Source organism: Kogia breviceps, chromosome 15 (genome assembly GCF_026419965.1).
Source record: "Kogia breviceps isolate mKogBre1 chromosome 15, mKogBre1 haplotype 1, whole genome shotgun sequence".
NCBI classification, from domain to species: Eukaryota; Metazoa; Chordata; class Mammalia; order Artiodactyla; family Physeteridae; genus Kogia; species Kogia breviceps.
Window position 1 is genome coordinate 34,475,579 of NC_081324.1, and position 26,772 is coordinate 34,502,350.

Below are 26,772 nucleotides of genomic sequence, written 5' to 3' on the forward strand. Positions count from 1 at the left end.
CTGGTGAAAAAGGGTAAGAATAATACTGTTCCTTTATGCACACAACTATTATCTACTGCAAAGTCAATAATTGCATAAGTAGCTATTTATAATAACTACTGGATAAAATATATTTTAAACATTATACCAGTAATCTTTTTATCTACTGACCTTGGAACAGATGATCTTTCATAAAAGAAAAAACAAAAACACACACTTATATGACCTCCCATAAGTATATAAACCCAATGCCAGTCAGTGGTCCCTTGCATGGAGAAAGGATATAAATGGATCTTGATTCTGTGTGTGTGTGTGTGTGTGTGTGTGTGTGTGTGTGTGTGTGTCCCTAAAAAATACCCTAATCTGGTATTTAAAGCGCAGTGGAAGTGTTGGAACTTTTTTTTTCTATGAAATTGAAGACATTGATAATAAGAAATGGAACTGAATATGATCATCTTCTGTTTGGGGATGAAAATTCAAGAAACTTGCCAGAATTAGCTGGGTAATCCTGGCTAATGTTCACTAGCAGAAGATGTTAAAGGGGAACTCACAGTGAGGGAACAGAGTCCAAGTCGTTAACCTGATCATTACATAAGGGCTCAGAATTCATGAAAATCAACGAATTCTGCAAGAACATAGACATGAAGTGTGAAGAGTCTCTGTGTCCAGCTCTAGTGTCATTTAAAGCTGAGCTTTGGGAATATGAATGGAATATTGTATCTCAATTATGGACTAGAAGAAACCAGATTGAGAGGGACATAGTCCTTCTGTGTATGACCCATATTTAACAGGGATACCAAGTGTCACAACCAAATTCATGCTGTGAGAGTATTGCTTGTACACCCCACTTATCTCTCCTTTCAAACCTGACCTTTGGAATCACTCCTTCGGACCGACTAATCCTTGAGGGACTTGGTTATTTCAAATAAGAGTTCTCAAGAGAAAGATAGGAAACTTACTATAAAGAAAAGCATGTGAGAATATAATTGTGATATGACAGTTTTTGTATTCCAAATTAGTGAAGTATTTTACACCAGTTGCAGTATGAATTATGAAAATTTCTATTTAAAAAAGTTACAAAGAGCCACAAGTGAGTATCAGTTTTTCTCTAGAAAGTGGGGAGCTAGAGATTTGCTTGAGCAGGGGATTGTTGCGACTAGACGTGCATGTAAGGTATATAAATCTGTGCATAAAGGAAGGATTTGCAAGGGATGAATCATGGGGACACCCAGCACTGGAATGAATAAGGGACGGTTATTTCTGTAGTCACAAGGTAAGATAGCTTGCAGTAGTCTACTGCCCTATTAAGAAAATCACCTCTTTTCCCTGTAACATCTAACATATAAGGTAGTTATAAAAATAAGACAAACAAAAAAAGAATAAAGTAAACAAGAGATCAAAGACAGAACAAAACCAAAACAAACATTGTACAACTTAAACAAATATGAGAATCATCCTAGGGTTTATCCCTGTACTTCCCTCTGTTCTTACTCAATCTCAAAAAGAAGAGCTATGGAGAAGTTTATCTATACTTGTCAGAGGTAAATGAAGAGTATAAATTCAAAGACTGATAAAGTTCAACAAAATCTCCAAGATCATCAATTTCAAGTCTCTCATTTACAAAATGAGAGCCAAACTCTGGGATAAAAGTGGCAGATCTGGAACCAGAACCAAAATCTTTTGCTTCTCAATAAAACAATGTTGCAAGGGATTCTTTGGAGGAGGCAGAGTGAATCTTTGTGGAGACTTCACAGAGAAAGTGCTGAGCATTTGCTTTCTCAGGAGCCAGGCTCCATAAACTGTAATTGGGCTGATCTGGAACGGCTCTCAATCTTTCTGTTGCAGTGAAAGGCATAGCAGGGCTACTCTGTTGACACTGATGATCAGAACACTAGCAGAGGGCAGCAAGAGGCACTTCTCTACGCCTCTCCTGAGACAAAACATAACAGGCCTTCCTGGGCAAAAGGGAAAAAAATCCAGCCCATTAAAAAAAGAAAGTTTTCTCTGACATTTTGTATACCTCCTTGCACATTTCCTCTCTTGTCTTCGTTTCTCAGCCTGACTGCCTCATCTCACCTTTGCCAGGAGTGTCAACATAACTTCATGGTTGACAATGATTTTTCTAACAGCAGCAATTTTAACCCAGTAAAAAGTATCCCCAAAGCACAAGAGTTATCAAATTAAAGCACCTCTCTAACAACTTGATACTGTGACTAATTCACAAAGGCCTAAAGTGAGGGGGATGTTGTTTTGTTCCTGGCTTTTGCAATCAAGTGGGTGTTCACCTGCCCTTGTCCACCTCTTAGTTTTTATGAACAATCTTTTTTTTAAATGGGATGCTTCTGAATCCAAGATTCACATCTATGTATTTGTTCTATAGTCTAATATCTGTCTTCATATTTCTGCTGCTATAATTATCCTTCTACATGATGCATAGAAGTACAAATGCACTCAAGGATCCACCTCCCTTCATTAACTTTAGCTTTATCATGGAAAGTTTCAAACCTAATCAAAATTACAGAGAATAGTATAATTAATAACCATGAATTTTTCATCCATGTTCAACTTTTATCAACTCTTAGCCAATCCTTTTTTCATCTATATTGCTCTCCCTCCTTTACCTCATTCCATATTATTTTAAAGTGAAACCCAGATATTATATCTTTTCATTTGTAGATATTTCAATAGGGCATATTGGAAAGATAAGAAATCTAAAAAAAAAATTATCATACAGCGGGAGGCGAGAAGATGGCGGAAGAGTAAGACGCAGAGATCGCCTTCCTCCTCACATATACATCAGAAATACATCTACACGTGGAACTTCTCCTATAGAACACCCACCGAACCCTGGCAGAAGAACTCAGACCTCCCAAAAGACAAGAAACTCCCCACATACCTGGGTAGGGCAAAAGAAAAAAGAATAAACAGAGACAAAGAATAGGGACAGGACCTGCACCAGTGGGAGGGAGCCGTGAAGGAGGAAAGATTCCCACACACTAGAAGCCCCTTCGTAGGCGGAGACTGTGGGTGACGGAGGGGGGAAGCTTCGGAGAAGGGGAGGAGAGCGCAGCAACACAGTGCGGAGGGCAAAGCGGAGAGATTCCCACAGAGGACCGGTGCCGACCGGCACTCACCAGCCCGAGAGGCTTGTCTGCTCACGGACAGAGGCGGGCAGGGCTGGGGGCTGAGCCTCGGGCTTCAGTTGGATACCAGGGAAAGGTCTGGAGTTGGCAGAGTGAAAACAGCCTGAAGGGATTAGTGCGCCATGGCTAGCCTGGAGGGAGTCCGGGAGAAGTCTGGAGCTTCAGAAGAGGCAAGAAACCTTTTTCTTCTCTCTTTGCTTCCTGGCGCACCAGGAGAGGGGATTAAGCACACCACTTAAAGGAGCTCCAGAAACGGGCGCGAGCCGCGGCTGTCGGCATCGACAACAGAGACGGGTGTGGGACGCTAGGGTTGCTGCTGCCGCCACCAAGAGGCCTGTGTGTGAGCACAGGTCACTCTCCACACTGCCCCTCCGGGAAGCCCGTGCAGCCCACCACTGCCAGGGCCCCGTGATCCAGGGACAGCTTTCCCGGGAAAATGCGCGGTGTGCCTCCGGCCGGTGCAGCATCACGCCAGCCTCTGCCGTCGCAGGCTCGCCCCGCATACGTGCCCCCTCCCTCCCCCAGGCCTGTGCCAGAGCCCCCGAATCAGCTGCTCCTTTAACCCAGTCCTCTCTGAGCGAAGGGCAGATGCCCTCGGACGACCTACATGCAGGGGCGGGGCCAAGTCCAAAGCTGAACCCCAGCAGCTGTGCAAACAAAGAGAAGAGGGGGAGGTCACTCTCAGCAGCCTCAAAAGCAGCAGATTAAAGCTCCACAGTCAACTTGAAGTGCCCTGTATCTGTGGAAAACCTGAATAGACAGCGAAATATCCCAAGTTGAGGAGGTGGACTTTGGGAGCAAGATATACTATTATTTTCCCCTTTTTTCTTGTTGTGAGTGTATGTGTGTACTGCAGTGTGACATTTTGTCTGTATAGCTTTGTTTTCACCATTTGTCCAAGGGTTAGACCGATTCAGTTTTTTTGTTTGTTTGTTTTTTAATAGAAATTTTTCTTCTTAATAATTACTTTTTATTTTAATAACTATATTTATCCTACTTTATTTTGCCTTCTCCCTTTCTTTTTTCCTTTCTTCCCTCCTTTCTTCCCTACTTCCCTCCTTCCTTCCTCCTTTCTTTCCTCCCTTCCTTCCTCCCTTTCTTCCTCCCTTCCTCCCTCTCTTCCGTCCATCCTTCCTACTTTTCTTCCTTCCTTCCTTCCTCCCTTCCTTTCTTCCTCCCTCCCTTCATTTATTCGATCTTTCCTTCCCTCCCTCCCTCCTTCCTTCCTTCCTTTCTTACCTTTCTATTTTTTCTCACTATTCCTTTGAGCAATGTGGATTGAAGGCTCTTGGCACTCCAGCCAGGTGTCAAGGCTGTGTCTCTGAGGTGGGAGAACCAACCTCAGGACACTGGTCCACAAGAGACCTCCCAGCTCCACGCAATATCAAATGGCGAAAAACTCCCAGAGATCTCCATCTCAACACCAAGACCCAGCATCACTCAAGGACCAGCAATGAATAGTGCTGGACACTCTATGCCCAACGAAGAGCAAGACAGGTCTACAGCCCCATCCATTAGTAGAGAGGCTGCCTAAAATCATAATAAGGCTACCAACTTCCACAAACACACCACCAGACGTGAACCTGCCCACCAGAAAGACAAGATCCAGCCTCATCGACCAGAACAGAGGCACTAGTCCCCCCAACCAGGAAACCTGCTCAACCCACTGAACCAACCTCAGCCACTGGGGACAACCACCAAAGAAAACGGGAACTACGAACCTGCAGCCTGCAAGAAGGAGACCTCAAAAACAGTAAGATAAGCAAAATGAGAAGACAGAAAAACACACAGCAGATGAAGGAGCAAGATAAAAACACACCAGACCTAACAAATGAAGAGGTAATAGCCAGTCTACCTGAAAAAGAATTCAGAATAATGATAGTGAAGATGATTCAAAATCTTGGAAATAGAATTGACAAATTGCAAGAAACAGTTAACAAGGACCTAGAAGAAATAAAGAGGAAACAAGCAACAATGAGCAACACAATAAATGAAATGAAAAATACTCTAGATGGGATCCATAGCAGAATAACTGAGGCAGAAGGACGGATAAGTGACCTGGAAGATAAAATAGCGGAAATAACTACTGCAGAGCAGAAGAAAGAAAAAAGAATGAAAAGAACTGAGGACAGAGTCAGAGACCTCTGGAACAACATTAAATGCACCAACATTCGAATTATAGGGGTCCCAGAAGAAGAAGATAAAAAGAAAGGGACTGAGAAAATATTTGAAGAGATTATAGTTGAAAACTTCCCTAATATAGGAAAGGAAATATTCAATCAAGTCCAGGAAGCACAGAGAGTCCATACAGGATAAACCCAAGGATAAACACGCCAAGACACATAATAATCAAAGTGTCAAAAATTAAATACAAATACAACATATTAAAAGCAGCAAGGGAAAAGCAACAAATAACACACAAGGGAATCCCCATAAGGTTAACATCGGATCTTTCAGCAGAAACTCTACAAGCCAGAAGGGAGTGGCAGGACATATTTAAAGTGATGAAGGAAAAAAACATACAACCAAGATTACTCTACCCAGCAAGGATCTCATTCAGATTTGATGGAGAAATTAAAAACTTTACAGACAAGCAAAAGCTGAAAGAGTTCAGCACCACCAAACCAGCTTTACAACAAATGCTAAAGGAGCTTCTCTAGGCAAGAAACACAAGAGAAGGAAAAGACCTACAAGAACAACCAGAAACAATTAAGTAAATGGTATTAGGAACATACATATCGATAATTACCTTAAATGTAAATGGATTAAATGCTCCCACCAAAAGACACAGATTGGCTGAATGGATACAAAAACAAGACCCGTATATATGCTGTCTACAAGACACCCACTTCAGACCAAGGGAAACGTACAGACTGAAAGTGAGGGGATGGAAAAAAATATTCCATGCAAATGGAAATCAGAAGAAAGCTGAAGTAACAAATCTCATATTAGATAAAATAGACTTTAAAATAAAGACTATTATAAGAGACAATGAAGGACACTACATAATGATGAAGGGAACCATCCATGAAGAAGATATAACAATTATAAATATTTATGCACCCAACATAGGAGCACCTCAATACATAAGGCAAATACTAACAGCCATAAAAGGGGAAATCGACAGTAATACAATCATAGTAGGGGACTTTAACACCCCACTTTCACCAATGGACATATCATCCAAAATGAAAATAAATAAGGAAACACAAGCTTTAAATGATACATTACACAAGATGGACTTACTTGATATTTATAGCACATTCCATCCAAAAACAACAGAATACACATTTTTCTCAAGTGCTCATGGAACATTCTCCAGGATAGATCACATATTGGGTCACAAATCTAGCCTTGGCAAATTTAAGAAAATTGAAATCGTATCAAGTATCTTTTCCAACCACAACACTATGAGACTAGATATCAATTACAGGAAAAGTTCTGTAAAAAATATAAACACATGGAGGCTAAACAATACACTACTTAATAAAGAAGTGATCACTGAGAAATCAAAGAGGAAATCAAAAAATACTTAGGAACAAATGACAAAGGAGACACGACAACACAAAACCTATGTGATACAGCAAAAGCAGTTCTAAGAAGGAAGTTTATAGCAATACAATCCTACCTTAAGAAATAGGAAACATCTCGAATAAACAACCTAACTTTGCACATAAAGCAATTAGAGAAAGAAGAACAAAAATACCCCAAATTTAGCAGAAGGAAAGAAATCATAAAGATCAGATCAGAAACAAATGAAAAAGAAATGAAGGAAACAATAGCAAAGATCAATAAAAGTAAAAGCTGGTTCTTTGAGAAGATAAATAAAATTGAAAAACCATTAGCCAGACTCATCAAGAAAAAAAGGGAGAAGACTCAAATCAATAGAATTAGAAATGAAAAAGGACATGTAACAACTGACACTGCAGAAATACAAACGATTATTAGAGATTACTACAAGCAACTCTATGGCAATAAAATGGACAACCTGGAAGAAATGGACAAATTCTTAGAAATGCATAAGGTGCCAAGACTGAACCACGAAGAAATAGAAAATATGAACAGACCAATCACAAGCACTGAAATTGAAACTGTGATTTAAAATCTTCCAACAAATAAAATCCCAGGACCAGATGGCTTCATAGGTGAATTCTATCAAATATTTAGAGAAGAGATAACACCTATCTTTCTCAAACTCTTCCAAAAGGTAGCAGAGGGAGGAACACTCCCAAACTCATTCTATGAGGCCACCATCACCCTGATACCAAAACCAGACAAAGACGTCACAAAGAAAGAAAACTACAGGCCAATATTACTGATGAACATACATGCAAAAATCCTCAACAAAATATTAGCAAACAGAATCCAACAACACATTAAAAGGATCATACACCATGATCAAGTGGGGTTTATTCCAGGAATGCAAGGATTCTTCAATATATGCAAATCAATCAACGTGATACACCATATCAACAAACTGAAGGAGAAAAACCATACTATCATCTCAATAGATACAGAGAAAGCTTTTGACAAAATTCAACACCCATTTATGATAAAAACCCTGCAGGAAGTAGGCATACAGGGAACTTTCCTCAACATAATAAAGGCCGTATATGACAAACCCACAGCCAGCATTGTTCTTAATGGTGAAAAACTGAAACCATTTCCACTAAGATCAGGAACAAGACAAGGTTGCCCACCCTTACCACTCTTATTCGACATAGTTTTTGAAGTTCTAGCCACAGCAATCAGAGAAAAAAAAAGAAATAAAAGGAATCCAAAGCGGAAAAGAAGAAGTAAAGCTGTCACTGTTTGCAGATGACATGATACTATACATAGAGAATACTAAGGATGCTACCAGAAAACTACTAGAGCTAAATAATGAATTTGGTAAAGTAGCAGGATACAAACTTAATGCACAGAAATCTCTGGCATTCTTATACACTAATGATGAAAAATCTGAGAATGAAATTAAGAAAACACTCCCATTTACCATTGCAACAGAAAGGATAAAATACCTAGGAATAAACCTACCTAAGGAGACAAAAGACTTGTACACAGAAAACTATAAGACACTGATGAAAGAAATTAAAGATAATACAAATAGGTGGAGAAATATACCATGTTCTTGGTTTAGAAGATTCAACATTGTGAAAATGACTCTACTACCCAAATCAATCTACAGATTCAATGCAATCCCTATCAAACTACCACTGGCATTTTTTACAGAACTAGAACAAAAAAATTCACAATTTGTATGGAAACACAAAAGACACCAAATAGCCAAAGCAATCTTGAGAACGAAAAATGGAGCTGGAGGAATCAGTCTCCCTGACTTCAGACTCTACTACAAGGCTACAGTAATCAATACAGTATGGTACTGGCACAGAAACAGAAATATAGATCAATGGAACAGGATAGAAAGCCCAGAGATAAATGCACACACATATGGTCACCTTATCTTTGATAAAGAAGGGAAGGATATACAGTGGAGAAAAGACAGCCTCTTCAATACGTGGTGCTGGGAAAACTGGACAGCTACCTGTAAAAGTATGAAATTAAAACACTCCCTAACACCACACACAAAAATAAACTCAAAATGGGTTAAAGACCTAAATGTAAGGCCAGACACTATCAAACTCTTAGAGGAAAACATAGGCAGAACACTCTATGACATATATCACAGCAAGGTCCTTTTTGACCCATCTCCTAGAGAAATGGAAATAAAAACAAAAATAAACATATGAGACCTAATGAAACTTAAAAGCTTTTGCACAGCAAAGGATACCATAAACAAGACCAAAAGACAACCCTCAGAATGGAGAAAATATTTGCAAAGGAAGCAACTGACAAAGGATTAATATCCAAAATTTATAAACAACCCATGCAGCTCAATAACAAAAAAACAAACAACCCAATCCAAAAATGGGCAGAAGAACTAAACAGACATTTCTCCAAAGAAGATATACAGATAGCCAACAAACACATGAAAGAATGCTCAACATCATTAATCATTAGAGAAATGTAAATCAAACCTACAGTGAGATATCATCTCACACAGGTCAGATTGGCCATCATCAAAATCTCTAGAAACAATAAATGCTGGAGAGGTTGTGTAGAAAAGGGAACACTCTTGCACTGTTGGTGGGAATGTAAAATGATACAGCCACTATGGAGAACAGTATGGAGGTTCCTTAAAAAACTACAAATAGAACTACCATATGACCCTGCAATCCCACTACTAGGCATATACCCTGAGAAGACCATAATTCAGAAAGAGTCATGTACCAAAATGTTTATTGCAGCTCTATTTACAATAGACAGGACATGGTAGCAACCTAAGTGTCCATCAACAGATGAATGGATAAAGAAGATGTGGCACATATATACAATGGAATATTACTCAGCCATAAAAAGAAATGAAACTGAGTTATTTGTAATGATATAGATAGACCTGGAGTCTGTCATACAGAGTGAAGTAAGTCAGAAGGAGAAAAACAAATACTGTATGCTAACACATATACATGGAATCTAATAAAAAAAATGTTATGAAGAGATTAGTGGTAGGATGGGAATAAAACACAGACCTACTAGAGCATGGACTTGAGGATATGGGGAAGGGGAAGGGTGGGGTGTGATGAAGTGAGAGAGTGGAAGGGACATATATACACTACCAAATGTAAATTAGATAGCTAGTGGGAAGCTGCTGCATAGCACAGGGAGATCACATTTGTGGTTTGTGAGCACCTAGAGGGGTGGGATAGGGAGCTTGGGAGGGAGGGTGATGCAAGAGAGAAGAGATATGGAAACATCTGTATATGTATAACTGATTCACTTTGTTGTAAAGGAGAAACTAACACACTATTGTAAAACAGCTATACTCAAATAAAGATGTTAAAAAAATTATCACACATCTAGGCTACCTAAAAATTAGTAAGAAGTGCTTCTTATGATCATATATGTCAATTATATCAATAAATACTTTAAATTTCTTTTGTTTAATCCAAATTCAAGAAAGGTTTATTTACTGTGATACTTAATATGTCTTTAGTTCTCTTCCAATTTGTAGATTGCACCTTCATTATTTTTTTTCATTAAAATTTACTTATGAAGCTGAAGCTTTGGCCTATAGAGTTTCCCACTGTATCACTTTTGATAGTCATGTTTTTCATATCATTGTTTCATATTTTCTCTGTCTCCTTCATTTTCTAAAAATTGACCAAGTATTGATCAAAAGATTTAATCATATTTACATTTGATCTTTCTGAAAAATTTACTTGTTTAAGTGGTATCATGTATTTCCATTATGAAGTATACAATACCTTGTTGTCTTTCTTTTTAAAACTATGTTTTCTTCCCCAATATTGAATTTGTCTGCAACCTAGATTATTTAAGTTATATCAATTTAAATTAAAAGTTCTTATAAAAATTTCTTATGACAATACTTAATTTCTAATTTTACACAATGAACTATAGTGCTGAACCTGTCCTCTTCTGCAACAATCAAAGAGATGTAAATGATGGAGAATGGAGAGGCAGAAATGATAAGGGAGGCAATGAAATAAGTATCTTGAAGGAATTGATATTTCAAATCCTAACTCTTGAAAAATAAATATGCAAGTTAATATGGTACTAGTAACTCTGAGTTTGGCATTGAAAGTGTCTGCATAGACCATGCTCATTGATCTAATCATAGTTCATCCTACACTTAATTACTTCCCAAAGGAAAACAGTTCTATGTTGATGTTGGAGATAAATAATGTCCAATGTCCAATAATGTATACTTTTGAATACCTGGAAAAAATACACACACACATACATGCATGTGCATAAATTAATGCAGGCTTTTAATTAAAGTATAGCATACATGGACAAAAGTATATAAATTATATCAGAGCTTGATTAATATTTTTTCTGAATTTGAAGATATCATATAACCAGCACTTAAATAAAAAGCACAATAGTAATATCCACCCAGGTGCCTCCTTATGTCCCCTGCTAATCACCATTTTCCTTTCAAGGGTAAACACTATTCGGACTTCTAATACCATACATTGTTTTACTTGTTTTTGAACATTTTGTAAATCGGATCTTAAATTATATGCTTTTTGTGCTGTCTCTAGTTTTTTCTTATTACAAATAGTACTGTAGTAAACATTTTTTATATATCATTAAGTGAAAAAATATATAGATTTCTTTTTTTAATTAATTTTTATTGGAGTATAGTTGCTTTACAACGTTGTGTTAGTTTCTACCGTACAGTAAATTGAATCAACCATACATATACATATATCCCCTTCCTTTTGGACTTCCTTCACATTCAGATCACCACAGTGTATTAAGTAGAGTTCCCTGTGCTATTCAGTATGTTCTCATTAGCTATCTATTTTATACACAGTATCAGTAGTGTATATGTGTCAGTCCCATCTCCCAATTCCGCCCACCCACCCACATTCCCCCTTGGTATCCATACATTTGTTCTTTATGTCTGTGTCTCTATTTCTCCTTTTCAAATAGGATCATCTATACCATTTTTCTAGATTCCACATATATGTGTTAATATACAATATTTGTTTTTCTCTTTCTGACTTACTTCACTCTATGACAGTCTCTAGGTCCATCCACGTCTCTACAAATGACCCAGTTTTGTTCCTTTTTACAGCCGAGTAATATTCCATTGTATATATGTACCACATCTTCTTTAGACATTCCTCTGTTGATGGACATTTAGGTTGCTTCCATGTCCTGGCTATTGTAAATAGTGCTACTAAGAATATTGGGGTGCATATGTATTTTTTAAATAATCTTTATTTGAGTATAACTGTTTTATAATAGTGTGTTAGTTTCTCCTTTACAACAAAGTGAATCAGTTATACATATCCATATGTTCCCATCTCTTCCCTCTTGCATCACCCTACCTCCCACCCTCCCTATCCCACCCTTCTAGGTGGTCACAAAGCACAGAGGTGATCTCTCTGTGCTATGCATGTATTTTTGGATTATGGTTTTCTCTGGGTAAATGCTCAGTAGTGGGATAGCTGGGTCATATGGTAGTTCTATTTTTAGTTCTTTAAGGAACTTTCATACTGTTTTCCATAGTGGTTGTATCAATTTACATTCCTACCAACTGCTGGGAACACTGGACATCTACATGTAAAAGAATGAAATTAGATTTCTTTTAGATATATATCCAGAAGTGAGATTTGTGAACTGAAAGATATGCATAAGTTCAGGTTTACTATATATTGCCAAAGAGTTTTCCAAAACAGTTATATCAAGTTAAACTTCCACCAGACATGTATGAGAATGCAAGTTGATTCATATCCTTGTCTTTGTTTGGCACACCTATTTTACATTGTAGGCACTCTGGCAAGTTTTTTTCTGGTATCACATTATAGTTTTTATTTTTCATTTTTCTGTTGCCTAATAAAGTTAAATCTTTATGTTTACCTCTCTTGCTAATTACCTGTTCAAGTCTTTTGCCCATTTTACTGTTGAGTTGTTTTTGTTTTCATCAGTTTTTCTTGAGACTCTCTTTATATGTTTGGCATTACTTTCTAACCTAGAGACAAAGAAATATGAGGAGATATAAGAAAGAGCAAGACTATTAGTTTGTATAACTTTTATCAGTTTTTGCACTGCCAAATTTAGCTGTAATTCTAAAACATACTTGAAGCATTGTTCTTCAATGATAAAGGGTGTTTTCTCCTCAATGTGATCTATTACACTGATGTGCTATTTAAAGATTTGATAGAAGAAAATAAAATCATAGGTACAGAATAATAGCAACAGTGGCAAGAACAATTCAGGCAAAAGGAGTTTTATTTATTATAAAAACAATTTATTTAAATATTGTGAGATTCAAGAGAATGCTTACCACCAGAATATATACAGAGAGAGCCGTCCCTGCAAATGACCTGCCTGGCTATCAGCAAGGCTGAACAGAGACAAGGGGAAGAGGACAGTTAGCAATGGGGATGTCTCTCTTCAACTATTGTAATCTTTAGTGGGGAGAAAGGATCACATGGGAACTGTCCCTGTGATACATATTTTCCCATCAACTACTTATGTAACTATTTTGTCATCATTTATATATGGGTTTAATTTACTTTTAACAATTGGCATATTGCTTTTTTGTTTTGTTTTGTTTTGTTTTTGATCCAGCTCTTGGGTTCACACTTACCACTTAAAATGTCCCATTCAAGTATGAGTAAAGTTATCATATATTGGATACCTATGTGTCTGCCAAAACACAAATTAAAAGAATGCTAACTGGAATATCCAAAAGGGTTAGCTGTTTTCAATATTACAAGATAGTTATCCCCCTCTCCTTACTCCATAAAACACAGCTCTCAATAGGTGAGTCATCTTATATTAGTATATTATAATCTCCTCTTAATAGGATATAAATCTTTTGGTTTTGAAATACCATTTTAAAGTTGTCATTAAAACATGATAGATTACCAGTTCTTAAGACATTTAATGACTTAGTGTGAAATTGACCCAGTTGCTGGGTTGATAAGGGAGCAATTTATTTATATCTCCTTAATGAACATTAAATGTCTTTCTGGGGTGATGAAGTAGGGGATAGTAATATATGAGGTCTGAAGATAGCAAAGGAAACTGGGCATTCCTGAAAGGGTCATGCCCTCCTCTGGGCTCTGTGTGCTACAAGTAGGACCTAGTACCTTGGTCATCTTTTTCAGGAAAGTTTATGTATTCAGGAGAATAGGTAAATTATCCTTAATTTAAGTTAACCTATACCAGCCTCCCAACACCAGAATTTGAAATCTAAGCATTATTTTAAAATATTTTCTCCAACTTAATCCCTAGACACAATGAGGCATTAAGTTCTGTCCATAACACTACCATGACATTACTCCTTTTCTTTGTCTTTCAATTCCCACTGCATCTTCCACAACACAGGCATTTAGCTCTGTCTTATACCATTTTTGAAATCTTCTTTTTAGCTTGTCTAATTCATGTCTCTCCCCTACCCCACTCATTTTCAAAAAAGCAAGTCTAATGTCTGACTTTGACATTGATCACATCAATCTTTGTATAAAAGCTTTACCTAACTCTTTATTGTCTGAAGAGTAAAATTCAAATTCTTGACCATGCATTCTCTCTAGCTTCACTTATCTCCACCCCTTCACTCACTCCAGTATCCAAATAAGCATATCCAACATTTTGGTGGTGTTGTTCAAACATGCTCAAGGAATATTCAACTCCCATCTGTAATGATGCCTCCCTATCAGAGAGGGATGGGCAAAAAAGGTCCAATTTCTAGAGAGCTGTATCTCTTTACATCAAATAGAACCTTCTTCCTACCCTTCTCTCTTTTGTCAAATTTCCTCTTTTCCTGCAGCCTACAATGACCTTTTCTCTCCATCCAAATGTAAGACTCATTTCAGATGCCTCATTGAATGATAAAATAAGAAATATAAAATGAAAATTACTCAATATAAACACAATTTTACAAATATTGTTTTACAGATCACATTACTGAAAATTTTGGTAGAAACTACTAGCTGTTTACCAAAACCAGCTTTCTTTTTTGGGGCCCAGACAAGTGACATTTCTTAGTTTCTCCAGCATTTAGGTATAACCAGGTGACCAAGTATTTCTCAAGGAGTGTAAACAGATAACGCTCTGTGGCACTTCTGGATCTATAAAACCTTCAGGTATGTTTCTCTTTGCACACTCTTTCTGTATTCTTTCTCTTCTGCCAGTTAAAAGAGGACGATGAAAATGGAAGGAGTTGGAGAGTCTGTATCAGGATTCTCCAGAGAAACAGAAATATATATATATATATATATATATATATATATATATATATATGCTTACATTTTATATTCATTCACATAAAATATAAACATATAAAAAGTGATTTATTTCAAGAAATTTGCTCATGCCACTGTGGGAGCTGGCAAGTCCAGAATTAGTAGGGCAGGCCTGCAGGCTAGAAACTTGGGAGCAGATGCTACAATCTTGAGGCAGAATGTCTTCTCCTTCGGGGAAAACTCAGTTTTTTTCTTAAGGCCTTTACACTGAGTAGATGAAACCCAACACATTACAAAAGATAATCTCCTTTACTTAAAGTTAACTCATTGTAGATGTTAACCACATCTACAAAGTACCTTCACAACAGCAAGTGGTTTGATTGAATAACTGGATATTACAGCCTAGCAAAGTTGACACATAAAATTATTTCAGAGTTTCTACATGATTACGTGGAAGTAGGCTCCCTTGACAATCTGGACATGCATAAAGAAATGTTATGTAAGTGAGAAATGAAAGCTTATTGTTTTAAGCCATTGAAATTTTGAGATTTGTTTCCTCAACTAAACCGACTCCAAATAATACACAAAATATTACTAGATAGAGATCTTTCCAGTCCTACTTTAAAGAATAGATGAAAATAGCCCATAATTAAGCATTGAATGTTGATATGCTAGTAAATTTTACTCTGATGTTGAAGTTGGTTTATTATCTTTAGCAAGTTAAGCACTTGTTAAAATGTGGATGATGCTTTAATTGGTCTAAGATGAACACATTTTCCATGGTACTATTTAAAGGTGAATATCCACCAAGCTTCATTTTGGATTATCGCCTCTTTGAAATTAGTGGAGTGAATTTTACTGAGGTTTTAAAAATGTTGTGATTTTTGGATTAAATATTTCCAGAAGAGAGATATCTATTAGCTTGGCTCTAAACTCTTGATGTAGTCCTCAAGCAGTTAAAGGGGCAAAGATGCAGTAGTCATGTGGTTTTAGTCTGTAAACCTCAAAATCGCAGAGGCAATTACTTGCCTGATTTGGTTGATATTCAGCCAAGATCTATGAGCTCATATTCACTGGCATTGACTATATTTACTACTACCAGAATGATATTCAAATCATTCAGTGTGTAGCCCTAATAATAATCCTGTATGACTAGGGGTTTTTTCTTCAACATTATTTACATGTAATTTATAATCAAGATGTTCAATTAATAATTTCAGCACTTTACACAGTGTTAAGTCAGCTGAAAATATGTGATTTTTCCACTTTTCATTTTTCACAATGCTGAGGAATGCATAATAACCTGACAAAATAAGGATGCCAGGAAATCAATGATTATTAACAGACTAATGGGAAAAGGAAAGGATTTGAAGAGAAAAGCTGAAAAGTTGATTGAGTTCTGTAAAAATGTAAAGGCACAAAACTATTGCAAAAATAAAGCACCCATGTCTATAACACTTTTTTATAATTATTAAAGTTTGCTTTGGAAAAGAAAATTGATCCACGTAGGTAGGACAGTCACCACTTTTGGTGCTTTCTCAGTGGAATCTGACAGAGATTTGCTGAAATCCCTTCATTTGTCTTAACTCAGTCCATGTTTATTTAGACTATTGTTGTTACTTTCCCCATCCACCTTCTTGAGTGCTATTTTTCTTTATTTTTAATTTAACCAATTAGCAAGTATTAATCCAGTTTAATTCAACTCATTATTAATTTGACTAATACTTATGTAAAATATGTGTCTCAGTGCTAAAGGCATGAAAAGAGAAAAATATAACCAGTAATGTAATAATGGTTACCATTTCACTGTGCTAAGTGCTTTACATTGAATTTTTATAATCCTATAAGGTAGGTACAAAAAAATTCTATGAAAGTAAAGATTCAGAAAAGTTAAATTTAAGCTGTGTTTTAAACCCGATTATGTGGGAGCAGTGATTAGTCTAGTTTGAGTGGTGGGTAGAGACAGTATATGGAATTTTAAGAGATAAACCTTCAAGAGAACTGGAGGGCTATATACTGTGTATACTACCACAAGACAAATCAGCACTTGGCTCAAAATAATATATTGACAACACTGTTAGGTCTTTCAACAGCTGAATCATTTGAGCTAAGGCGACACACTCCTACAGTTTTATCATTTCAGGGAGACTTATCTCAACATTCATCATTTATATTATATTGGGAACATATTTCCATTTACCTAAGATAATTAATCAGGGTTCTTGAGGGAATGGTACACAGAGGCAGTTCCCTTAAGGGAATCGCTCATGTCTTGGCAGACGTAGACGAAACATCATCTGTGGGGGACACAGGAGTGAGAGTGAGGGCTGGGAGGCATGGAGTGAAGAGTCTCCTCTGCACTAGATACTTGACAGATGGGTAGTAATAATGAGATAAAGGTCGTTGGAAAAGAGAGAAATAACAGATTTACCCTGTCACAGTGCATCCACATTCTGTTCTGCTTTCTTGTGGACATCAAGGTCAGTCAGAAGAAGAAGGCCAAAATATAAAAAATCTGTTCTTAAAAAAGGAGATAAAACCAATTTTCCCAAAAAGGGAGATATTGTTCACTGCTGGTATACAGGAACACTATAGGATTGGACTGTTTTTGATACAAATATTAAAACGACTTCAAAGAAGAAGAAAAATGCCAAGTTTTAAGTTTTAAGGTTGGGACAGGCAAAGTTTTCAGAGGATGGGATGAAGCACTCTTGACTATGAGTAAAGTAGAAAAGGCTCGACTGGAGATTGAACCAGAATGGGCTTATGGAAAGAAAGGACAGCTTGATGCCAAAATTCCACTAAATGCAAAAATTATTTTTGAAGTGGAATTAGTGGATATTGACTGAAATAGTAAAGACATCAGCAACAATAAAACACGGCCTTGAAGAAACTTAGGTGTCTAATTAGAACTGGTTACTATTGTAAGGGAAGAGTCAACTGGAAAATTCAAGAAGTTAAGTTAGAACTTGTTTACTTGATCCCCAACTTTTAAAAAATGTAATCCATTATAAATCCTTGAAGTTTAAAATATTTTACTATAGCGGTGTAGAATATCATTTAAAGGGAACTGACTTGCCTTTTACCTCATGTTGTAAACTAAAATGCTTAATAAAATTTTATCCAATGTCTTGAAAAAAAACAAAGAAGGCCACTTCAAAGGAGGATTAAATTAGGAACAGTATCCTTACTTCACAGATCTAAGCTGGGAGATTCAGAAGTTATTTCCTTCTTCTGGATCTACAATTAGAGCAGTGCTAGATTACATAAATTGCTTCTGGGGCATAGGCACTACTTGAGCAAAAGATTAATAAGAAAATGAGATAATGGTACGTGATCACCAGAATTAATAAGCTTTCCAATTTTATTTTTTTTTTAAAGAGGGAGAATTTTAGAACTGCTAGGGTCCAGAGAAGTGACATATCCATGTGGACCAAAGGAAATTTTTGAGATCATTACCCAACTCTCCATTTAGTTTTATATTAAAGAAAATTATATACTTATAAATGAGGAAATTGAGGTCCAAACTTAGTAATTTGCATAAAATAACATCAAATTAGTAACAGTGTTTTCCAACAAACACTCCGTTATACTATACTACCTCTTAAATAAATCTAAAGAAATAATTTTGTTTGTTTTCCTAAAGATGTGAAGACAACATGAGAGTTTTAAGATAAAGCTGTAAAACTGTCTGCTGACACTGCATCAATCTTGTATATGATTAGTTCTTACTGATGAAGCAGGAAATTCTGATGAAAATTAATTCCCTTGGTATCTAAGAAGCCAGAAGCTCCTTGGAAGGTGAAAAAGAGATAACATTGACTTTGTTGAATATACTCCAATGCTTACTGTACTAACTCCAAAACTTTGACTGAGGAGGGACTGCTATGGATTTTTATTTCATTAGAAATAAAAATAATAATTTTTAATAGACATTACCAGAGGTGGAAATGAATTTTTATATAAACTCAGCTAAGCTGTTTGGCGTTAGTTTTTTTGTTTTTGTTTTTGTTTTTAATTTTTTTTTAACATCTTTATTTGAGTATAACTGTTTTACAATAGTGTGTTAGATTCTCCTTTACAACAAAGTAAATCAGTTATACATATGTTCCCATAACTCTTCCCTCTTGTGTCACCCTCCCTCCCACCCTCCCTATCCCACCCCTCTAGGTGGTCACAAAGCACAGAGGTGAACTCCCTATGCTATGCTGCAGCTTCCCACTAGCTATCTAATTTACATTTGGTAGTGTGTATATGTCCCTGCCACTCTCTCAAATCGTCACAGCTTACCCTTCCCCCTCCTCATATCCTCAAGCCCATGCTCTAGTAGGTCTGTGTTTTATTCCCATCCTACCACTAATCTCTTCATGACTTTTTTTTTTTTTTTATTCCATATATATGTGTTAGCATACAGTATTTGTTTTTCTCCTTCTGACTGACTTCACTCTGTATGACAGATTCCAGGTCTATCCACCTCATTACAAATAACTCAGTTTCATTTCTTTTTATGGCTGAGTAATATTCCATTGTATATATGTGCCACATCTTCTTTATCCATTCATCTGTTGATGGACACTTAGGTTACTTCCATGTCCTGGCTATTGTAAATAGAGCTGCAATAAACATTTTGGTACATGACTCTTCTTGAATTATGGTTTTCTCAGGGTATATACCCAGTAGTGGGATTGCTGAGTCATAAGGTAGTTCTATTTGTAGTTTTTCAAGGAACCTCCATACTGTTCTCCATAGTGGCTGTATCATTTTACATTCCCACCAACAGTGCAAGAGTGTTCCCTTTTCTCCACACCCTCTCCAGCATTTATTGTTTCTAGAGTTTTTGATGATGGCCAATCTGACCGGTGTGAGATGATATCTCATTGTAGTTTTGATTTGCATTTCTCTAATGATTAATGATGTTGAGCATTCTTTCATGTGTTTGTTGGCTATCTGTATATCTTCTTTGGAGAAATGTCTATTTAGTTCTTCTGCCCATTTTTGGATTGGGTTGTTTGTTTTTTTGTTATTGAGCTGCATGAGTTGCTTATAAATTTTGGATATTAATCCTTTGTCAGTTGCTTCCTTTGAAAATATTTTCTCCATTCTGAGGGTTGTCTTTTGGTCTTGTTTATGGTATCCTTTGCTGTGCAAAAGCTTTTAAGTTTCATTAGATCCCATTTGTTTATTTTTGTTTTTATTTCCATTTCTCTAGGAGATGGGTCAAAAAGGATCTTGCTGTGATATATGTCATAGAGTGTTCTGCCTATGTTTTCCTCTAAGAGTTTGATAGTGTCTGGCTTTACATTTAGGTCTTTAACCCATTTTGAGTTTATTTTTGTGTGTGGTGTTAGGGAGTGTTCTAATTTCATACTTCTACAGGTAGCTGTCCAGTTTTCCCAGCACCACTTATTGAAGAGGCTGTCTTTTCTCCACTGTGTTTCCTTCCCTCCTTTATCAAAGATAAGGTGATCATATGTGTGTGGGTTTATCTCTGGGCTTTCTATCCTGTTCCATTGATCTATATTTCTGTTTCTGTGCCAGTACCATACTGTCTTGATTACTATGGCCTTGTAGTATAGTCTAAAGTCAGGGAGCCTGATTCCTCCAGCTCCATTTTTCGTTCTCAAGATTGCTTTGGCTATTCGGGGTCTTTTGTGTTTCCATACAAATTGTGAAATTCTTTGTTCTAGTTCTGTAAAAAATGCCAGTGGTAATTTGATAGGGATTGCATTGAATCTGTAGATTGCTTTGGGTAATAGAGTCATTTTCACTATGTTGATTCTTCCAATCCAAGAACATGGTATATCTCTCCACCTATTTGTATCATCTTTAATTTCTTTCATCAGTGTCTTATAGTTTTCTGCATACAAGTCTTTTGTCTCCTTAGGTAGGTTTATTCCTAGATATTTTATTCTTTTTGTTGCAATGGTAAATGGGAGTGTTTTCTTAATTTCATTCTCAGATTTTTCATCATTAGTGTATAAGAATGCCAGAGATTTCTGTGCATTAATTTTGTATCCTGCTACATTACCTAATTAATTGATTAGTTCTAGTAGTTTTCTGGTAGCATCCTTAGTATTCTCTATGTATAGTATCATGTCATCTGCAAACAGTGACAGCTTTACTTCTTCTTTTCCTATTTGGATTCCTTTTATTTCTTTATTTTCTCTGATTGCTATGGCTAGAACTTCCAAAACTAGGTTGAATAAGAGTGGTGATAGTGGGCAACCTTGTCTTGTTCCTGATCTTAGTGGAAATGGTTTCAGTTTTTCACCATTAAGAACAATGCTGGCTGTGGGTTTGTCATATACGGCCTTCATTATATTGAGGAAAGTTCCTTCTATGCCTACTTTCTGCAGGGTTTTTATCATAAATGGGTGTTGAATTTTGTCAAAAGCTTTCTCTGCATCTATTGAGATGATCATATGGTTTTTCTCCTTCAGTTTGTTGATATGGTGTATGACGTTGATTGATTTGCATATATTGAAGAATCCTTGCATTCCTGGAATAAACCCCACTTGATCATGGTGTATGATCCTTTGAATGTGCTGTTGGATTCTGTTTGCTAGGATTTGGTTCAGGATTTTTGCAGGTATGTTCATCAGTGATATTGGCCTGCAGTTTTCGTTCTTTGTGACGTCTTTGTCTGGTTTAGGTATCAGGGTGATGGTGGCCTCATAGAATGAGTTTGGGAGTGTTCCTCCCTCTGCTATCTTTTGGAAGAGTTTGAGAAGGATAGGTGTTAGCTCTTCTCTAAATGTTTGATAGAATTCGCCTGTGAAGCCATCTGGTCCTGGGCTTTTGTTTGCTGGAAGACTTTAAATCACAGTTTCAATTTCAGTGCTTGTGATTGGTCTGTTCATATTTTCTATTTCTTCCTGGTTCAGTCTTGGCAGGTTGTGCATTTCTAAGAATTTGTCCATTTCTTCCAGGTTGTCCATTTTATTGCCATAGAGTTGCTTGTAGTAATCTCTAATAATCTTTTGTATTTCTGCAGAGTCAGTTGTTACATTTCCTTTTTCATTTCTAATTCTATTGACTTGAGTCTTCTCCCTTTTTTTCTTGATGAGTCTTGCTAATTGTTTATCAATTTTATTTATCTTCTCGAAGAACCAGCTTTTACTTTTATTGATCTTTGCTATTGTTTCCTTCATTTCTTTTTCATTTATTTCTGATCTGATCTTTATGATTTCTTTCCTTCTGCTAAATTTGGGTTTTTTTTTGTTCTTCCTTCTCTAATTGCTTTAGGTGCAAAGTTAAGTTGTTTATTCGAGATGCTTCCTGTTTCTTAAGGTATGATTTTATTGCTATAAACTTCCCTCTTAGAACTGCTTTTGCTGTATCCCATAGGTTTTGGGTCGTCGTGTCTCCATTGTCATTTGTTTCTAAGTATTTTTTGATTTCCTCTTTGATTTCTTCAGTGATCACTTTGTTATTAAGTAGTTTATTGTTTAGCCTCCATTTGTTTGTATTTTTTACAGATCTTTTCCTGTAATTGATATCTAGCCTCATAGTGTTGTGGTTGGAAAATATACTTGATACGATTTCAATTTTCTTAAATTTGCCAAGGCTAGATTTGTGACCCAATATGTGATCTATCCTGGAGAATGTTCCATGGGCACTTGAGAAAAATGTGTATTCTGTTGTTTTTGGATGGAATGTCCTATAAATATCAAGTAAATCCATCTTGTATAATGTATCATTTAAAGCTTGTGTTTCCTTATTTATTTTCATTTTGGATGATCTGTCCATTGGTGACAGTGGGGTGTTAAAGTTCCCTACTATGATTGTGTTACTGTCGATTTCCCCTTTTATGGCTGTTAGTATTTGCCTTATGTATTGAGGTGCGCCTATGTTGGGTGCATAAATATTTACAATTGTTATGTCTTCTTCATGGATCGATCCCTTGATCATTGTGTAGTGTCCTTCTTTGTCTCTTGTAATAGTTTTTATTTTAAAGTCTATTTTGTCTGATATGAGAATTGCTACTCCAGCTTTCTTCTGATTTCCATTTGCATGGAATATCTTTTTCCATCCCCTCACTTTCAGCCTGTAAGTGTCCCTAGGTCTGAAGTGGGTCTCTTGTAGACAACATATATATGGGTCCTGTTTTTGTATCCATTCAGCCAGTCTGTGTCTTTTGGTGGGAGCATTTAATCCATTTACATTTAAGGTAATTATTGATATGTGTGTTCCTATTACCATTTACTTAATTGTTTTGGGTTGTTCTTGTAGGTCTTTTCCTTCTCTTATGTTTCTTGCTTAGAGAAGTTCCTTTAGCATTTTTTGTAAAGCTGGTTTGGTGGTGCTGAACTCTCTCAGCTTTTGCTTGTCTGTAAAGGTTTTAATTTCTCCATCAAATCTGAATGAGATCCTTGCTGGGTAGAGTAATCTTGGTTTTAGTTTTTTTTCCTTCATCACTTTAAATATGTCCTGCCACTCCCTTCTGGCTTGTAGAGTTTCTGCTGAAAGATCCGATGTTAACCTTATGGGGATTCCGTTGTGTGTTATTTGTTGTTTTTCCCTTGCTGCTTTTAATATGTTTTCTTTGTATTTAATTTTTGATAGTTTGATCATTATTTGTCTCGGCGTGTTTATCCTTGGGTTTATCCTGTATGGGATTCTCTGTGCTTCCTGGACTTGATTGAATATTTCCTTTCCTATACTAGGGAAGTTTTCAACTATAATCTCTTCAAATATTTTCTCAGTCCCTTTCTTTTTCTCTTCTTCTTCTGGGACCCCTATGATTCGAATGTTGGTGCGTTTAATGTTGTTCCAGAGGTCTCTGACTCTGTCCTCAGTTCTTTTCATTCTTTTTGCTTTCTTCTGCTCTGCAGTAGTTATTTCCACTATTTTATCTTCCAGGTCACTTATCCGTCCTTCTGCCTCAGTTATTCTGCTACTGATCCCGTCTAGAGTATTTTTCATTTCATTTATTGTGTTGCTCATCGTTACTTGCTTCCTCTTTATTTCTTCTAGGTCCTTGTTAACTGTTTCTTGCAATTTGTCTATTCTATTTCCAAGATTTTGCACCATCTTCACCATCATTATTCTAAATTCTCTTTCAGGTAGATTGGCTATTACCTCTTCATTTGTTAGGTCTGGTGTGTTTTTATCTTGCTCCTTCATCTGCTGTGTGTTTTTCTGTCTTCTCATTTTGCTTATCTTACTGTGTTTGGGGTCTCCCTTTTGCAGGCTGCAGGTTCGTAATTCTATCTATTTTTGGTGGCTTTCCCCAGTGGCTGAGGTTGGTTCAGTGGGTTGAGCAGGTTTCCTGGTTGGGGGGACCAGTGCCCCTGTTCTAGTGGATGAGGCTGGATCCCGTCTCCCTGGTGGCCAGGTCCACATCTGGTGGCGTGTATGGGGATGTCGGTAGCCTTACTGTGATTCTAGGCAGCCTCTCTGCTAATGGATGGGGCTGTAGACCTGTCTCGCTCTTTGTTGGGTATAGGGTGTCCAGCACTGTTCATTGCTGGTCCTTGAGTGATGCTGGGTCTTGGTGTTGAGATGAAGATCTCTGGGAGATTTTCGCCATTTGATATTACATGGAGCTGAGAGGTCTTTTGTGGACCAGTGTCCTGAGGTTAGTTCTCCCACCTCAGAGACACAGCCTTGACACCTGGCTGGAGTACCAAGAGCCTTTAATCCACACGGCTCAAAACAAAAGAGAGAAAAAAATAGAAAGGCAAGAAAGGAGGAAAGGAGGAAGAAAGGAAGGGAGGAAGGAAGTAGGGAATAAAGAAAGGAAGGGAGGGATGAAAAAAGGAAGGGAGAGAGGAAGAAAGGAAGGGAGGAAGGAAGAAAGGAAGGGAGGAAGGAAGGAGGGAATAAAGAAAGGAAGGTAGGGAGGAAGAAAGGAAGGGAGGAAGGAAGGAGGGAACAAAGAAAGGAAAGGAGGGAGGAAGAAAGGAAGGGAAGAAGGAAGGAGGGAATAAAGAAGGGAGGGAGGGAGGAAGAAAGGAAGGGAGGAAGGAAGGAGGGAATAAAGGAAGGAAGGGAGGGAGGAAGAAAGGAAGGGAGGAAGGAAGGAGGGAATAAAGAAAGGAAGGGAGGAAGGAAGAAAGGAAGGGAAGAAGGAAGGAGGGAATAAAGGAAGGAAGGGAGGAAGGAAGGAAGGAGGGAAATAGGAAAGAAAGGAGGGAAGAAAGGAAGAAAGAAAGGAGAGAAGACAAAATAAAGTAGGGTAAAATACAGTTATTAAAATAACAAGATAATTATTAAGAAGAAAAATTTCTATTAAAGAAAAAAAAAAAATCCCCCCCCCAAAAAAATGGTCGGTCTAACCCCAGGACAAATGGTGAAAACAAAGCTACACAGACAAAATCTCACACAGCAGCACCCACATACACACTCACAAAAAGAAAAAAGGGGAAAATAATAGTATATCTTGCTCCCAAAGTCCACTTCCTCAACCTGGGATATTTCGCTGTCTATTCAGGTTTTTCACAGTTGCAGGGCACTTCAAGCTGACTGTGGAGCTTTAACCCGCTGCTTCTGAGGCTGCTGGGAGGGACCTCCCCCTCTGTTTGTTTGCACAGCTCCTGGGGCTCAGCCCTGGACCTGGCCCCGCTTCTGCGCGCAGGTAGTCCGAGGGCGTCTGTCCTTCGCTCAGACAGGGCGGGGTCAAAGGAGCAGCGTTAACGGAGCAGCTGATTCGTGGTCTCTGGCTCACTCAGGCGGGAGGGCGGCGGGGCATGGATGTGGGGCGAGTCCGCGGCGGCAGAGGCCGGCGTGACGCTGCACCGGCCTGAGGCGCATCGCGCGCTTTCCCGGGGAAGCAGTCCCAGGATCCCAGGACCCTGGCGGTGGCGGGCTGCACAGGCTCCCGGGAGGGCCGGTGTGGAGAGTGACCTGTGCTCGCACACAGGCCTCTTGGTGGCGGCAGTAGCAACCCTAGCGTCCCACACCCGTCACTGTTGTCCGTGCCGACAGCCGCAGCTCGCGCCCGTTTCTGGAGCTCCTTTATGTGGTGCCCTTAATTCCCTTTCCTCGCGCCCCAGGAAGCGAAGAGGCAAGGAAAAGTCGCTTGTCTCTTCGGCAGCTCCGCGCCCATCCCTGGAGCTCCTCCAAGCGGTGCGCTTAAACCCCTCTCCTCGCGCAGCAGGAGGTAAAGAGGGAAGAAAAAGTCTCTTGCCTCTTCAGCAGCTCCAGACTTCTCCCGAACTCCCTCCCGGCCAGCCGTGGTGCGTTAACCCCTTCAGACTGTTTTCACTCTGCCAACTCCAGACCTTTCCCTGGGATCCGCCCGAGGCTCAGTTCCCAGCCCCGCCCGCCGCGGCGGGTGAGCAGACAAGCCTCTCGGGCTGGTGAGTGCTGATCGGCACCAATCCTCTGCGGAATCTCTCCGCTTTGCCCTCCGCACCCTGTTGCTGCGCTCTCCCTGGCGTTAGTTATTGAAAGATGCCCTTAATCATTTTCAAGGTCAACAGGGAGTGAAATGTAGTTCCCCAAATATTAATAATTTATATTCTATTAACAGACTGTTAGGTAGATTCGGAGCACCTATAAGGTATGATTTGGGTTTGCCAAATGTCTTCACCATTTCCAAATATTTTTCCCACTATTTTCACCAATGTTTGAGAAGAAGATGTGGCACATATATACACTGAGATTAAATCTTTGCACATTTCCCCTTTGGCTATCAAAGTTTAGTCTCCTTAAGCTCCTTCTTGAAATACAAATATCTACTATGAGCTAATACTTTAAACACTTATCAGCTAAAAATCCCCTGGAATTACTTAAATGTTAGTTGGGAACACATAAGGAAAGAGGGGCACCAAGTGTATGAAGGGAAATACTGAAAACCGGGAGCTAGTGCTATCAAAAATGAACCTTCAGGACAGCATTATTTTGCCTGGGCCTATTCTGAC